Raw genomic sequence first — 18,590 nt, 5'->3', positions numbered from 1 at the left:
CCGAACAACGGTCCTTGGCGGCTGGCTGCAGCGTTTACACTGCTGAGCTGGTCGCCATCTTTAGAGCCCTAGAGTATATCCGCTCCTGCGCAGGTGAGTCCTTCGTGATCTGTAGCGATTCCCTGAGCGGTTTACGAGCTCTCGACAAGTGTTTTCCTCGTTCTCGTCTGGTGATGGCTATCCATGAGTCCCTGCATACTCTTGCGCGTTGCGGCCGCTCTGTGGTCTTTGTGTGGACCCCCGGTCATGTCGGTATCCCGGGCAATGAACATGTTGACCGCCTGGCGAAAGAGGCCACGTGTAAACCATCTCTGGATGTTGGCCTCCCAGAGACTGATTTGCGGGCAGTCCTCCGCCGAAAAGTTTTTGCGCTTTGGGACGCTGAATGGCGCGATCGGATTACACCCAATAAACTCTGTGCCATTAAGGAGACGACGACTGTGTGGCGATCATCCCTGCGAGCCAACCGCAGGGACTCCGTCGTCCTTTGTCGGCTCCGCATTGGCCACTCCCGGCTAACACACAGTTATTTACTGCGCCGGGAGGACCCTCCTCTGTGTCGCTGTGGGGCAGCTTTGACAGTGGCCCACATTCTGTTGGCCTGCCCCCTTTTAGCTGTGGTCAGGCAGACATTTGCGCTGCCTGATACGCTCCCTGCCCTTTTAACGGACGACTCCACTATGGCTGACATAGTTTTACGTTTTATTCGGGCAGAGGGTTTTATCATTTCATCTGAGTGTTTCTGTTTTATTTTATTGTTTTGTGTTGATTCTGGCCTTTGGCCTATGATTTTAAACTGATTTTTTAATGTGTTTCTAAGTGGTTGGCTTTTCCTTTTTTATTTTTCTGGTCGGCCAACCACCGTCAAACTCTGTGTGGTTTTAGTTAGTTTTGTCTTGTCTTTGTCTCAGTTTCTCTTGTTCTGTATCGTCTGTGGTCTCTTCTGTTCCTCGTTTTTATTCTCTGTGGGTGTTCTTTGTATTTGGAAAAAGGGACCGATGACCATAGCAGTCTGGTCCCTTTAATCCCCCAAACCAACCAACCAAATTATACCACGCCTGCATCAGGCCTATATAAAATGATAGTTGGTAGCGGGGGATACATCCCACAAGGAAACAGATAAAGGCATAGCAGCAGCGTCCGACATGTGAAAATTACAAATCATTCCACCACCAACTCCTTAAACACAACATATGTCGCGCAAATGTGTAAAAGAGGATTGTAGCGCACCACAAGCTCATACCGCTATCTTAGTTGTGATGCTGAAATCCCAATTTTACACCCATGTGACAGGCGCGATCGTAAAAATCAAAGCTCGTTTAGGGAAAGTGTCAAGTTTCTTCACACATAAGATGGAAGTCCTCTGGTGACCGGCAGGTTTAATGTTAACGATCGCAAGTAGACAGTGGTTTAAAACACAAAAGTAACTCATAGCTGTGAGTAGAATGCAGGCTATTTAACGTGACTGATGCATCCGGACAGAACACTGAAAGAAAAAAAGACTTCCAACTTATCCTTCTCCACAATGAATCAGTCACGCATTCAATCGTACCTCCTTAAAACTCCATCTCAATCGATCACCCGGTCCACTCTGTTATCTTTTAACGCAAATGGAAGTAAGTTTAGAAATGAATCATTCTGTCATCCGAAAAAATCATCAAATACAGTAGCCAAGTCACGTGTATCACTGGTACCTCAATAGACATATAGTATAATGCTGCCTCAATGTGACAAAATTGACTGCCTTCAATATTCCCTTCGTGTTGATGTCCACATTTTCCCAGAGTCGTCCTGTTGCCACATACATGGTTTCATATACAAATTGTTCGGCACGAACCAGAAAATAGCAAAGTACATCCTTAATTTCAGTGCATTTGGGTCTATATTCGGTCAATTTATATCTATTAGCTCCTCATTTTTCGCGTTTCAATCTATTTTAGGTCAGATCTACCCATGCGATCCTGACATAACATCTAGTACTGTGTCCTAAAATTGCTTGTAAATGTAGCACAGCTGCCTGCACTTACCAAATGCGGTGGTGGTGGTGGTGGTGGTGGTGGTGGTGGTGGTGAGAGGATGTGAGGATGTAATATAGCACTGTACTCGAATGCAGTCAGTCACCTCCATACTGAGAGTGTTTTTGCTCTGTTTTGTGTATGTCTGCGTGTATGAATGAGTCCCAACCATAAATGATGCAGGTCTGTAAATGATGAACCACCACAAACAAATTCAAGACCTTTTCCAGTTTCCAGTAAATGTAACTGAAAGTAATTTAAGAAGGCTAACTGCTGATGGACATCTGCAGTCAAATGAGCATTTTCCAAAAGATGAAGGAAGATATTATTCTTGTAATTACTAAAATGTTGTAAACAAATCATTGTGCAGTTTGAGACCAGTTTGGTTACATGTACAGAGAAACAGCAGGTGTAATGAATGTATTGTCTATCTTGTGGCTCAATGAAAATAGGCAACAAACATATCTGCCACATATTTCTGTTTATTTGGTAAGGGCTTGAATCCAAAATCATGACAGAGGAAAAATTTATAAATGAGGTAGGGCATTGCCCATCTTTTCTGTATTTTCAGTACTAACAGAGGAACCAGCACAATTGAGGCCAATCATTTTGTGTCGAAGCTCTCTTGAAATTGTCAACCCACCTTAGGAAACTTCCAAGGGAGGCTAAAACATTGTTATCTTGCAACCCAATGTTAGAAAAATGTCAGTTAGATAATGTGCCTATTTCACAAAGAAGTACAATGGAAGTTACGAGTTTGACTTCAAATTCAACATTCCTAACTACTTTCAAACTCCTACGTAATAAAGAAAGTCACAAAGGTTACTAAAACATAATGCAGGTAGACTCGCCAACCAAAGAATCATGAAACTGGTGACAAATCATGGCAATTGGCAAAAGAGGTATCCATAGTCCAAAAAATAATTCGATCAATAAAAATTAAATGGAAAATGTGGAATGAAACATGCAAAGAAACCATAGCAGAAAGGGCTTAGTGAGTAAGAGGGAAATGGTCGATGAAAATTATAGATCATGATCAATCTAAACAACAAAGGAAGAAAACATGACATTAATCAGAAATATCAAATAAGCCTTTGAGAAGGAGAAACTTTGCAAATAGGCAAAAACGTTGTGAAAAAATTATTCCCTTCTTTTTTTATTAAACTGTGAAGAACAAATTAAAGGAGTATCAAACTGCAGATGTGTTTCTAAAATGAAAACGGCCAAATTGGTTAAAATAATACTGGAAATTATGATGTATGTATGATTTTAATCAGCTTCTGAGCTATGTCATGAATCTGAATTCTCAGATGTTGTGGTCTTCAGTCCAGAGACTCGTTTGATACAGCTCTCCATGCTACTCTATCCTGTGGAAGCTTCATCATATCCCAGTACCTACTGCAACCTACATCCTTCTAAACCTGTTTAGTGTATTCATCTCTTGGTCTCCCTCTAAGATTTTTACCCTCTGCACTGACCTCCAATACTAAATTGGTGATCCTTTGATCCCTTAGAATATGTCATACCAATTGATCTCATCTTCTAGTCAAGTTGTGCCACAAATTTCTCTTCTCTGCAATTCCATTCAGTACCTCCAAATTAGTTATGTGATCTAACCATATAATCTTTAGCATCCTTATGTAACACCACATTTCGAACGCTTCTATTCTCTTCTTATCTGAACTGTTTTTTGTCCATGTTTCACTTCCATACATGGCTACACTCCATACATGGCTAAACTCAAGACAAACACTTTCAGAAACTACTTCCTGACACTTTAATCCATACTCGGTGTTAAAGAATTTCTCTTTTTCAGAAATGCTTTCCATGCCATTACTAGTTCACATTATATATCCTCTCTTTGACCATCATTAGTTATTTTGCTCCCCAAATAGCAAAACTCCTTTACTACTTTATGCGTCTCATTTTCTAATCTAATACCCTCAGCATCACCCAATTTAATCAGATTAAATTCCATTATTCTCATTTGGCTTTTGTTGATGTTCATCTTATACTTTCCTTTCAAGACACTGTCCATTCCGTTCAGCTGCTTTTTCAGGTCCTTTGCCGTCTCTGACTGAATTACAATGTAATCGGTGAACCTCAAAGTTTTAATTTCTTCTCCATCGATTTTGGAGTTACGTATGAGGAACATTGTGGGCACGATAATAGGAATGCATTTGCAGCGTATGTGAAAAGTAGCAATAATATGAATTTATTACAGAAGAGAACAAATTGATATACCATACTTTGTACGGCTCTGGAAAGTTCATTTCTGTGTGCTGGAGGGACTTGATATTTAGGCCCATCAGATAAAAAGTCCAGGGAAACAGCTGATTTGATAGTGATTTAACACATCACAGACTATGGAATTAAAGACTTTTGGCCTTACCTGTATTTGTTCAATTAGATAATAATAGAGGGAGGACAAATAGGTCAAAGGGATGATACTTCAAGGTTTCTTAGAATTTAACTAACTTTCCCCTGGAATAAAAATAGGAACTTGGAAAAACTGTCTCAACAATAGGCATAATTACTCATTTAAGAGTCCACAGAATGTCATGGTACACATTTTTATGAAGACAAACTGGATCAGCTTTTTCAGCTGCCAACCTTGAGGCATTTAGTTTTCAAGAGATTACTTTGTCTGCATCCATAAACAGCCTAAAGCCACACTGGTACTGATATAAATATCCCTCGAATTTAAGAAGTATCATTTCGCCCTCCCTTTTGCTTTGAATAGTATGCACATTCCATTGTCCTGAGGATAAGGAACCTGAATAGGTTTCAAGCCTAACCTCATTCAACTTCTGGGAGAGAACTTCTCCCTCTCAACACATATGATAAGACTTCAAAAATGGGTATTTTATTGTAATTGCTGGGCTGTTTCAGGTGGTATCAATGTGTTGTGCGAAAATGGAGTGCACCATTGGGCTTCCATTCACTGAAAGGAATATGTAACCACATGATACTCCAGGTGCTTCTCTAATTCTCACAGACCATCCTCCTGCTGATCAATGCAAAACTGTTCATTAAACATTATACTAGTACAGAAAACAGTTTACGGCTGCGTGTTCATTTATTTGCATGGTATCTTTGGCAACAAATTCATCGAGGCCTACATACCTAGACAGTGATATGGGTTTTCTGTAATATAGCTGTTCCTGAAATTTAGGTCCACTCATGTTCCATACTTATATTAAAGGTATGCCCTCTGTTTGCTTGTGACACTAGATCGGTAGTAAAGAACGTTGCGTGGAATTTTGGCATTGTTCCAAGTAGTGCAGTTTGAGACATAGGTTTATGGCTTGTAGATAATAAACTAATGCTAAATCACAGCAAGAATCAGTTTTTGCAATTTCTAACAAGTAATTCAACAAACCCTGCCATTTTAATTTCACAGAATGGCCATACGATTAGTGAAATGTAACAGTTCAGAGTTCTAAAAGTTTGGATAGACAGTGAACTGTTGTGGAAAACTCATGTTCAGGATCTTGTTCAGACTTCATGCTGGTATTTTTACTATTTGAATGGTATCTGAAGTAAATGATAGTTCAACATAAAAATCAGTCTACTTTGCTTATTTTCATTCACTTATGACATACGTTTCTGAAAAACCCCAAAATATAACATTTCCCAAAGGCTGTTTTCGCTCAGAAATCAGCAGTTTAGGCAACAAGTGGTGTAAGTTCATGTAACTCCTGTTGACCCCTGTTAGTCTGAGTAATCTGACATAGGCCTCTCAATGAATATATGCACTTTTCTGTCATTTCTTGTTAACATCATCAGCTTATTCCCAAGAATAATACTAGGCAGAAATCCAATCTGCCTTAGGGGCACACTTCCTTGACTATTGTGCAGAAAGGCATGCAGTATACGGCGGCATCCATTTCCATTAAGTTACCACAGGAATTCAAACATTGTAGCATTAATCCATGTGGTTTCAAATAAAAATTGAAGTGTTTCCTATTCTGTTGAGAATTTCCTTGAAAATTTAAGCTGTTTCCTGTTACGATCTTGATTGCAGATACATAAACTTATGGCTCCTCCTTCTTCGGTTTCTTAAACATTTTATCTGACACATTCCATGACCTTGAAGATTTGTGCCACATATTGGTCATACAAAACAAGATGTATAAAAAAGAAACCACTTACTGGATAATAGACTGTTAGCCATGGTCATGGCAGCTGGCAAATAAGTAAATGCAAGATCTGAAAGATCATCACAAGAATGATCATTCGATTCTGTTTCATGTACCAGAGACTTATATTAATATTGGGATTTGCTTTCAGCAAAGGATAAAAATAACTAAACAACTACTTTTACATCACACAGCACAATTCGTGATGCACGTGCTGAAGTACACTAACGTAGTTTTATTGAATTACTAATCAACATGTCAAATATAACCACTAAGACAAGTAGATCTCTCAAAGTAGTGCACTTAGTACTTACTGCACATTTTCAGAAGACTTCAGGAAGTTCATCAGGCCTCGATTTTTATGGAGGAGAATGAGTCTATCATTCTAGAAAGGTACTTGGATGTGTGTTTGCAATTTAGAGTACCTGTAACATAAGCCCAGTTGCCAAATGCAATAAGTAGTTTAGACAACAGTAAGTGGTAATTGTCATTTTTAAGGAATATTTGTCATGTTTAGAATCAACTTGGTATAACCCATTGCTTTAGTAAAATTGTATGTGAAAATGTCCATAGTAACGATGAACAATGACCACCAGCACAGTCATTTTTTTTAGTTCAAATGGTGGCTTTAAGCTTTCATACCCTTTAAGAGCCTTCTCCGTTGTGCATAAAATCTGGTGCAGATTGATGGAAGATTCCTGCAGGGTGGGATAACAATAGTTACTTTCATTATTCATCCACAGAAATGCCCAAATTTTACATGGTCCAGTTGCGCCACTTTCACAGGTTTATTCCTTGCTGTCCCATTCTGGTTCAGCAATGTGCCTTTGCCCTAAAACTGTCAGCACCATGACAACTGCCATTACATCAAGAAAATGAAGAAGTTGAGCTGTCATTAAGATTCTGTATACTACAAAAATGACATTATATGGCATTAATAGTAAGGGAGAGTTTCTTGCTTTAAATTAAGAGCCAGTATATGAGTGGTCTTTGAGAAATGTTTTGGATCATTTACATTTGAGGTAGCATTTCAGTTACCAGTGCAAAAGAAGTTACAGGAAACACACCGCCATTGGAGACTGAAATGGAGATCAACAGGATATGAAGGAAGGAGTTTAAGTAAGTGGGTAGTGTGGAGTGCAGCACAGAACAGGAGGAAGTATTGTAAAGGCTCAAAGCCCTGAGCTGATGAAATTTGTGCTCGCCCTGGAAGGAGGCGAGAAGGCAGTGTGGGGTTCGTTACATGCCACAAAACCAAACCTTCTTGCTACTGGTGAAAATCACCCTTGCTCTGCCAGTCTCATGGGTGGTGCCTCTACTTTCACTCACCTGAGCGATAGGACATGTGCATTCCTCAACAAGGCCTGATAGACAAAAAGAGAATTTGTTTCACTCTTGCAGAGGAAGTATTTTTCATGTTAACACACACTAGTGATAAACTAAGTGTTTCAACATGACGTGATAAAGAACAGAATCAGTTGGTTCTGTTTTTTAGAGAGCCTATTGATCAGTTAATTACTGAGCATCTAATCTACTCAATTATGTAAGAGAATCAATATTACTGAGTTCCAGAAAGCCAGAACTTTATTCCAGTTGCAGGCTGGCTATCTGACGACTGTCAGGGACAAATGTTTATCTACAGCTCGCATAATTATTAATCAAATTTTAAAATCTTGTCGTAATCTGCTTAGTAAAACATACAATATTATGTTACACGGTTAACACACTGTGGCAAGTTTAACAGTTGGAAACTGTCCACAGCCTCACTCACTGCAGGCATATACCAACATTATATTCATCAAGTATTTGAATATGAGAGCACTTAGTGACTTGCAAAAAAACTTCACCAATAATTTCAAATTATCATGCAATTAGTCTCGTGGATACCCCACAGAGAGTAATAGCAAAAATGTGGCAAGTGGTAAACATTTTTGCTGTTTGATGTGGCAATTTTACTGCACACACACACACACACACACACACACACACACACACACACACACACACAATGTAACTCTCCTTTACTTACAGATGGGTACAAGTAGTGAGGAGTGGCAGATGAGGCAGATTATTTCTCAGGTGGATTCTTTGTAGAGGTGAGGCAAAAAGAAAAGCTGATGGGTATGGAAACAGGATGGAGTATGAGACCTAATAGGAATGACGTGGAAGTGAGTGGTGTTGCATCTGGCTGGTGCCTTACAGTGCTGCCTTCTGCCACACAACAGAGTGATGTCAGTTGCTGGCATGTTAAGAGGGCCGAAACTCACTCAGTGCAGCTCATCTTGCCATTGACGGCCACTGCACGGTTTCCACCCAGGAGCCATGTGACACTGGATGACTTAACAGTATTTCTCCATTGCACAACCTTCATAGGGTAGGCTCACCAGCCAACCCAAGTTCCAGACTTGACATCAACTATCTACTTCAGAGTGTCGTGACTATATTAATAAGAATGCAACCCACAATATTGGCATTGCCAGTCCAACCTACACTGTCAGTAATAAGTAACAAACACTGCTGTAGGCACCTTCAGAGTGCTCAGCTGCAAGGTTTAAGAATAGTTTTCATATTATCTGCAATCTTTCAGTGGATCAGGGCATTCTCTAACTTGCCTTCACCAAAAAACTGTTCCATTTGCTGCATGTTGGCATGTACAGTCTGTGTCGCAATGAAAATCTATTCCTCCTGTCTACTCGGGAACATTCCTCTTCTTATGCTATTTTTCAGTACTTTTTTGTCTCTGGAAACATTTTACCAGTGTCTTGTGTTCCATCACATAGCCTTCATCTCTGTGCAGAAGCACTTGAACAGTGTTTGAAAGGTTTTGCTCAATGTTCAAATGTCTTGTGCCACTTCAGTCCTTCACTCCTGTGTCTTTCTGCCTGCATCATTCCACCACATCATCCCTCCTTACTGATGCCATGGCCTCATTTCTGTATTTTTGTTCCATGTGTGTTCCTCCTGGATGGCACTATCGCCTCCATGGGGATGACAGTTTTCATATTTTTGGCTGCTGTTAGTCACAACTTTTCTCCTGAGCACAGCAATAACTTTGGAATCTAGGACATCACCAGTGCACATTGCAGTGCCTATTACACCATATCAGGACTAATTTTTATGTTCTTTGCACTAGGAAGCTGTTTCACTTGCCCAACATCACCATGTGCCCTCTGTGTTGCAAGGCAGTTCTAATGTTCATGGCTAAGCACATTTCTCTCGTTGTGCATGGATAGTCCACAATAGGTGGGACTTATGACCACGAGTGTGGGTGCATATGGGGCCAGGGAGCTCCCTGCTGGACTCCCTGTAGAGAGGTGAGGCAGGAAGACAAATAGGTTGGTCTGGGAACAGACCGTAGTTAGTCTTTATGGGAAATAGTTTATGAGCAAAGAGGCAGTGATACTGTACGTACATCATCTTCAGATACTTATCAGCAGCCATTCTCTCCACATGTATTGACACATTTATCCTATGTGCTTTGGTTGTTTATACTCTATTTACTCCCAGCATCTTCATTTCAGAGGTGATCAGCTTTCACATGTTATAAAGTAAATCACAGAAACCTTACTTCTGCTGACTGGATTCTTCATACCCCCCCTAGCCATTATTGAAAAGACAGCTCCACAAATAATTGATGTCTTGGTAGTCTCTTGGAATAAATTAAGTGTTTACGAAGACAAAATAAGGAAAAATAATAAAATTGTCTCCAGTACACTATCTCATGAGACAGAATAAAAACAGTACATCAAAAGAACAGTATCTGTACATTTATGGTGGCAGATTTCCAACTAGTCAGGATTTTGATATGGTTTTTATTAATACAGAGATACACTAATTAGCAAACTGCAGTCATGGAATGTGCAGCTGGTCCCGGTGGAGGTTAGAGTCCTCCCTCGGGCGCGCATGCTTTGACAGTTGACACATCCTGATGATGCATCAGTGAATAGTAGATTTGGTGATGGAAGTAAAACTTTGTGTGTGTGCCCAAAAAAATGGTTCAAATGGCTCTGAGCACTATGGGACTTAACATCTATGGTCATCAGTCCCCTAGAACTTAGAAGTACTTAAACCTAAATAACCTAAAGACATCACACAACACCCAGTCATCACAAGGCCGAGAAAATCCATGACCCCGCCGGGAATCAAACCTGGGAACTCGCGCGTGGAAAGCGAGAACGCTATCGCACGACCACGAGCTGCGGACTGTGTGTTAGTCCTTAGGATAATTTAGGTTAAGTAGTGTGTAAGCTTAGGGATTGATGACGTAAAGTCCAATAACATTTCACACACATTTGAACATTCTTTTTGAATTAGCAAAGTCAGTTTGTACACCCTATTACTGCAATGCCAGCAAGTCGCACATCTATAGATACTTCGTGTTAGCTGTGGCAGTTATTGTAAATGTAGAAACATAACTAGTGTGTTCAGAAAAATTTACATTTTTTATAGTTTCTTTACATTCAAAACTAAGACACAGACATCAGTCTTCTTCAGTAATAAGTTATCAGTGAAAACATACGTCACAGTATATACCTAGCAAATAATGCAACAAAGATAAATAATATCCTCACTGTCTTTGCCACCCACAATAAAGCAAAACATAGGAAGCGCCTTCTATGAAACATACTGTTCTCACTTCTGTACCAACAAAGAAAAAACACATTTCTAACACCACCTGTCAGCTTCCGGGTTCAAATTGTGTACTGTGATCTGTTGTTCAGTTTGTGCACAATGAAATGGGACATTCCTATGGTTGTGCAGACTCTGAAACAAATATTTTGGCAGGACCTTTTTGTCTGATTGATGTTAGTATCAGGTAATTCATATGGTAGTGCTGAACCTATCAGCTATGGCCATTTATAAACTAAATCCACACCCCAATATTTCATTTCAGTTACTACCCTGACAGGTTGTACACAAACGTTCAGTTTTGAAATCCAAATCCTCCTCAGGTTGTTGTACTCACATCATCTGTCATTGGAATCCCACTGTTTGATTAAGCCTCTTTCCCGACTTCTCTTGGTATTCTGGTCTCCAGCTACAGGCATTACCACGTGTAGTGCATGTAGCCTCATAGCCACTCAACACCTCTCACGAGCCCCCCAGGGGGTCCACAACTCTTTTGTGGATATGTGTGTAGCGAGCACGGGACCCCGAGCTAATGTGGCCTTCCTTTCTATCCAGGCTGCGTACCTTCCCTTTCCGCATCCTTCCCCATGCCCCATCTTGGCCCCCCCCCCCTCACCCCTGGCTCTTTCCCTCCCTTTCTCCCCCTCTGGGAGTATGGTTTGTGCCTACATCCGGAGGCGGACGCTCGTAAATGTACCGCATTCTCCGCCTTCCTTGCTTGTATGTCTTCATCCTTCCTTTGTCCTTCTCTTTTCCTTACCTCTTCTCTTTACCCTTTTCTCCACTGCGGCGTTTGAGACCCCTCTTCTTTCCTTTCCCTTTCTTCCTCCCTGTGCGTGTTTGGAGGCCGACCCATGCACTTTTGTGCATAGCCGGTGACGGGGTAACGCGTAATTCCCTGCCCCGGGTAGACAGGTAGGACACGTACGTACCCCCTGGTAACGGCCAGGCCCAGGGAGGGGTGATTACCCGAGCTGATACCTTCCGAAAGTGCTGATTGGTCCCTCCGTCCGTTTGTCGGGAGGTGTGACCTGAGGTGTGAACAATCACCTAAGGTGGGAGTGCCCTCAGAGAGGGCCCCCACAAGGGAGGAGCGCGCCATCGGAGACGCCGATAATCATGGGGGATTCTTCCGCAATGGTTTCCTCACCTTCCACTATGTCTGCTCACAAGCGTAAGTTCACTGATTCTCAGCCACAGACAGTTCTTCCATCGTTGCCACAGTTCCTTGTTGTTTCTCGGTCTGACGAAAGTCACGACTTCTCCACGGTCAACCATTTCATTATTCAGAAAGGTGTCGATGCAATTGCAGGTCCTGTAAAGTCTTGTTCCAGATTAGGGAATGGCACCCTGTTGTTAGAAACAGTCAGTGCCCTCCAGGCACAAAAATTGCTGCGTACTTCACTTCTCCACACCTTCCCTGTCCAGGTTGAACCGCACCGCACCTTACATTCCTCGTGTGGAGTCGTTTATACACGCTCCCTCGATGGATTGTCTGACGAAGAAATTCAGCACTACCTGTCTGACCAGGGCGTAACGGCTGTTAATAGGGTTATGAAAAGGGTTGACTCGAACGTCATTCCAACCCGCACTGTCTTCTTGACATTTGACAAAGTTCAACTCCCATCGAAAATCAAAGCAGGCTATGAGAATTTCCGTTCGCCATTACGTCCCAAACCCTACGCGTGTCAGCGGTTCAATCACACCAGCCAGTCCAGTTCCACTCCGGCCAAATGTGTTACGTGTGGCAAGGATGCCCATGAGGGTGTTTGTCCACCTCCATCCCCTCGCTGCATCAACTGTATGGGTGACCACGCTGCTTCCTCTCGTGATTGCCCCGTTTGTAAGGACGAAAAGCTCATCCAGGAAATCAGAGTGAAGGAAAAGGTGTCGACCTTTGCTGCTCGAAAATTATTCGCCAGTCGACAGCCCACCATGCCTCAGACAGGAAAATACAGCACTGTCCTTGCCTCTCCTTGGCCAAAAAAGGAGGCGGCCACGCAGACTTGCGACCTCACCTTTAGTACCACGGTCGTCAGATCGGCCGGCGCAAAGATCGCCCGTTCAACCTCACCACTTTCGCCTGCCCACTATATGGCTCACCCTTCATTGGGTTCTGCTAAATCTCGAGCCCAAAAGTCACACACCAAGACTTCGAAAAAAGAGCATACTCGTGAAGATTTTTTACGTACCTCAACTTCACAACCATCGGTTCCTCCTTCATCTAAACATCATGTTTCAAAGAAGGCTACAAAGAAACCCAGTTCATCTCCTCCTCCGCCAAGGCGTGTCCCATCTACAGCACCACCTGACGGAAATCGCCCTCGGCCATCTTCTGTGTCGCCGAGGAGCACTGCTGGCGGCCGATCAACTGGTGGCAGGAGCTGCTCCTGAACAACCTATGGATCAGGATCTTCTGCCTTCGGCTGAATGCCATTCCATGCTGTCGGTCGCAAGCTCTTTGCAGTCATTGAGTTGACAGCAACTTTGGTCACATTCCTCCATTTTCTGTTCACCCTATGTCCATTATCCACTGGAATCTCCGTGGCATTTGAGCCAATCGGGATGAATTGTCGATCCTTTTACGATCCTTTTACGATCCTACTCGCCCGTCATCTTCTGTCTTCAGGAAACAAAGCTGCGTCCCCATGACCGCTTTGTTCTTCCTCATTTTCAGTCAGTCCGCTATGATCTCCCCTCTGTTGAAGGCACTCCAGCCCATGGAGGACTCATGATTCTTCTCCATTAAACTCTCCATTATCACCCAATCCACTTAAACACTTCCTTCCAAGCTGTCGCTGTCCGTCTTTCCCTTTCTGGATACACGTTCTCTCTTTGTACTGTAGACATTCCATCGTCCACACCAATGGCACAAGCTGATCTCCTTCATCTTCTTGTTCAGCTTCCACCCCCCTATTCGCTGGTTGGGGACTTCAATGCCCACCACCCGCTTTCAGGATCTCCACATCCTTGTCCACGTGGCTCACTATTGCTAGACGTCTTCCACCAAGCGGATCTAGTTTGCCTCAACACTGGGGTCCCCACATTTTTGTCTGCCTCCACAACAAATTTATCTCATTTAGACCTTGCGGTCGGTACTGTTCCGCTAGCTCGGCGCTTCGAATGGTTCGCCCTTGATGATACACACTCGAGTGACCACTTTCCATGTGTCCTTAGACTGCAGCCTCAACTGCCATATATGCGCCCGTGACGCTGGAAGTTTGCCCAAGCCGATTTGACGCTTTTTTCGTCTCTAGCGACATTCGATGACCGTCGCTTTCCCAGCGTCGACGATGGGGTCACACATATTACCGACGTTATTCTTACAGCTGTGGAACGTTCAATACCACGCACCTCCGAATTGCCCCGGCGCCCCCCAGTTCCTTGGTGGAACGAGGCATGCCGCGACGCAATACGTGAGCGGCGACGTGTTCTTCGCATTTTCCGCCACCATCCTACTTTGGCCAACTGTATCCGTTATAAGCAGTTCCGTCCTCGATGCCGTCGTGTTATCCGCGATAGCAAGAAGGCAAGCTGGCAATTCTTTATTAGCTCATTTAACACCTTCACTCCCTCCTCGGAAGTTTGGAGTCGGCTTCGACGGTTCTCAGGCGCGCCTAGTTTCTCCCCAGTCTCTCGGCTCACTGTCGCGCATGATACATTAGTGGACCCCGTCACAATTTCTAACTCATTGGGTCAACACGTTGCTGAGATTTCGAGCTCTTCAAATTACCCGCCAGCGTTTCTCCCGAAGAAACGTGCAGCGGAAGTGCGACATCTTGCTTTCTCCTCTCAAAATCGCGAAAGCTACAATACTGTTTTCTCCATGCGCGAACTCCAACATGCACTATCTTCTTCTCGCTCCTCTGCCGGATGGTATCCACGTCCAAATGTTGCTGCATTTATCAACCCATAGTCTGCGTTACCTCCTTCGCCTTTATAATCGAATTTGGACCGACAGTACTTCTCCCAGACGATGGCGGGAAGCTATTGTCGTTCCCGTTCCGAAACCTGGAAAGGACAAACATCTCCCCTCTAGCTATCGCCCCATTTCTCTCACGAGTAGTGTCTGTAAGGTTTTGGAGCGTATGGTGAATTACCGTTTAGATTGGTGGCTGGAATCCCGCAGTCTTTTAACACCAGCCCAATGCGGATTCCGAAAGCATCGTTCTGCCGTTGACCATCTTGTTGCTCTCTCCACTTATATCATGAACAATTTTCTCCGGAAACGCCAAACGGTATCAATATTTTTTGATCAGGAGAGAGCATACGATACCTGTTAGAGGACAGGCATCCTCCGCACACTGTTCTCTTGGGGCTTTCGAGGCCGGCTGCCCCTTTTTCTTCGCGAATTTATGGCAGAGCGCACATTTAGGGTGCGGGTGAACACTACTCTCTCCCGTACTTTCTCCCAAGAAAACAATGTACCCCAGGGCTCCGTGCTGAGTGTTGTCTCCTTCCTGATGTTCCGGGCTCCCTCTTTGTGGACGATTTTGCGATCTACTACAGCTCTCCACGGACTAGCCTTCTTGAACGACGTCTTCAAGGCTGTCTCGATCGCCTGCACTCTTTGAGCATCGAAACAGGCTTCAGCTTTACTCCCAGTAAGACCGTTTGCGTTAAATTTCGGCGTCGTACGGAGTTTCTTCCACCTTCCTTACATCTAAGACCTGTCAACCTTCCGTTTTCAGACGTCGCTAAATTCTTGGGTCTTATGTTTGACAGAAAACTGTGCTGGTCCTCCCACGTTTCCTATCTTTCGGCTCGCTGTCTGCAATCCCTCGACACCCTCCGTGTCCTGAATGGTGCCTCCTGGGGAGCGGACCGAGTGGTCCTTCTCCGCCTCTATCGCGCCTTAGTGCGCTCGAAATTGGTCTATGGAAGCATAGTTTACTCCTCTGCTCGGCCGTCTATTCTTCGGCGTCTCGACTCTATCCACCACCGTGGATTGCGTTTAGTGTCTGGAGCTTTTTACACCAGCCCTCTGGAAAGCCTTTATGCTGAGACTGCTGAACCTCCGCTGTCCAATCGGCGAGGTGTCCTTCTGAGTCCTTATGCTAACCATCTGTCTGTCATGCCTGCTAATAAGGCCCATGACATTTTTTTCGACGCCTCCTTGGATTTAGGGTATGCTGGCCGCCATTCCTCCCTACTACCACCGGGAGGCCGCTTCCGTCAACTGCTCCATTCTCTTTCCTTCCGCTTTCCTAAAACTTTCTTGACAACTTGGGGTACAGCACCGCCTTGGCTCCGGTCCCAGACCTGCCTGCTCCGTGACCTTTGTCAGTTTCCCAAGGATGGTACCCCTTCACTTGCTTATGGTCGGGCATTTTCTGCTCTATGTGCACAAATGAAGGAAGCCACATTTATTTATACTGATGGTTCAAAAACATCGTTAGGTGTAGGGAGTGCCTATATTGTTGGCGACACTCCAAATCAATTTCGGCTTCCCTATCAGTGTTCGATTTATACTGCGGAGCTTTACGCTGTTCTCCAGGCTGTCCAATACATCCGTCACCATCAGCGGATACAGTAGGTTATCTGTTCAGATTCTCTCAGCTCTCTCCTCAGTCTCCAAACTCTCTACCCTGTACACCCTCTGCTCCACCGGATTCAGGACGGCCTACGCTTGCTCCACTTCGGGGGCGTCTCTGTGGCGTTCCTCTCGATCCTAGGACACGTCGGTATCTGTGGAGATGAGGCGGCCGATATAGCGGCCAGGGCTGCAGACTCTCTTCTACAGCCAGCTATTCGCACGATTCCCTTCGCCGATCTACGGAGTATTTTATGTCGTTGTGTTGTTCTTTCATGGCATGCGCATTGATCGACACTTCCCCATAATAAATTGCGGGACGTGAAAGCTCTTCCCTGTGCTTGAACCTCTTCCTCCCGAACGCGTCGTCGGGAGGAGGTAATTTTAACTAGACTCCGGATAGGGCCTGTCTTTTTAGCCATCGACATCTTTTAAGCGGCGATCCTCCCCCGCTTTGTCCCCACTGCTCTCAGCTGTGGACGGTAAGACACCTTTTAATTGAGTGCCCCTATTTTACTCCGTTACGCGCCCGTCTACAGCTGTCGCCTGATATATAGTCCATTTCAGGAGACGACACGCACTTGGCTGATCGCGTTCGCGAGTTTATTAGTGCCAGTGAGATGACGTCAGTCATTTGAAGCTCTTTTTGGGGACAACCAACCCCTTTCTGTAGTGGTTTTTGAAGGTTCCCTTCTGCTTTGTTTCTCCAATTTTTTGAGTTTCTTTCCCATTTCTGCTGGTTTCCATTTTCGTTTTTTACCTTTTCCTAAGTCACAGACTGGTCGCCAATGACCATAGCAGTTTTGCGCCCTGAAACCAAACCAAAATAGAAATACACCCTGATTGCTTCAGGCAAATTGGGAACAGCAACTTAACAAGACAGATTCTTCGGCTCTTTACTCCTACGAAAACTCGAGATTCGCTGACGTGACTGTTGGGAAAGAAATGTGCCAACACCTGGCGTAATACTCGGCTCCTAAGAAGGCAGTGAAATAATGCTGTATGTAATGACCGTAATACAAGAAGAGGTGGATCAACATTGTAATAATGTGTGGCTTATAAAGCTCAGTGTGACTTACTGCCTATTCTGTGGATAAAGATACTGAGAGGTGAAGCTTAGCTGAAAAGTAAAGTTTACTGGTTACAATGGCTGCGGGAAACCTGACCAGGCCCGGACACCGGAAGGATTGACAGATTGGTAGCTCTTTCTTGATTCGGTGGGTGGTGGTGCATGGCCGTTCTTAGCCTGCTAATTAGTCGCGTGACATCCTTCGTGCTGTACTTTTCTTCTTAGAGGGACACGCGGCGTCTAGCTGCACGAGATTGAGCAATAACAGGTCTGTGATGCCCTCAGATGTTCTGGGCCGCACGCGCGCTACACTGAAGGAATCAGCGTGTCATCCTAGGCCGAAAGGTCGGGGTAACCTGCTGAACCTCCTTCGTGCTAGGGATTGGGGCTTGCAATTGTTCCCCATGAACGAGCAATTCCCAGTAAGAGCGAGTCATAAGATCGCGTTGATTGCGTCCCTGCCCTTTGCACACACAACCCGTTGTTACTACGACGTTATGTGATAAGCGTCTCTGCTGATCAGGCAGCTCGTGCCCGTACGCACACTTGTGTTGCGCGCTGCACTGCTGCACAGTAGTACGCGCGGGGAATAAAACTTCCCTCTTACACGACCAAGTATTGGCGTACTTAGTTTAGCGAGTAACGCTGAGAGGTAATTTATGGTGGCACTAAGAACTGTGTGGTGGCTCTTCCAAGTACGTATCGTATCTTTGCTACGACGCAAATTACACGACGCACTTGCGTTAGCATTTTCACTTTTCCTTGCTGGTCATGACTTTTCATGACACTAAACACGATGATTGTATTTATGTACTCTAAGGGAGGGGCAAAGCTCTGCTTAGGAACAACCATGTAATGCCAATGGTTACGTCTTAAAAAATTTCCAACGCAGGTTTTCGCCTAGTCTCGAAGGACACTGATTCTGCGCTTAGCTAGATAGCAGAGACACGACTCTCACTTCACAATAGATCGTCGGAGAATAGCTTAAACATGGACACTGCAACAAGGGAGCAGCGACACCTCGATGAGGAAAATGGCTGGAAAGACGGATAGGACCGGTATTGTTGGGGTAATTTACGGTACCACTGCATACTCATTAACAAAAGAAGAAAGACAGGGTAGATCCGAGGGCTCGGCAGCAGAGGAAGTAATAAAAGAGGAGGGCTTCAAAAATTAACTGCAATCACAGGCGACTGCAGATA

This window comes from Schistocerca americana, chromosome 5 (genome assembly GCF_021461395.2).
Source record: "Schistocerca americana isolate TAMUIC-IGC-003095 chromosome 5, iqSchAmer2.1, whole genome shotgun sequence".
Classification (NCBI taxonomy): Eukaryota; Metazoa; Arthropoda; class Insecta; order Orthoptera; family Acrididae; genus Schistocerca; species Schistocerca americana.
Note: the sequence above shows the minus strand (reverse complement) of the source record.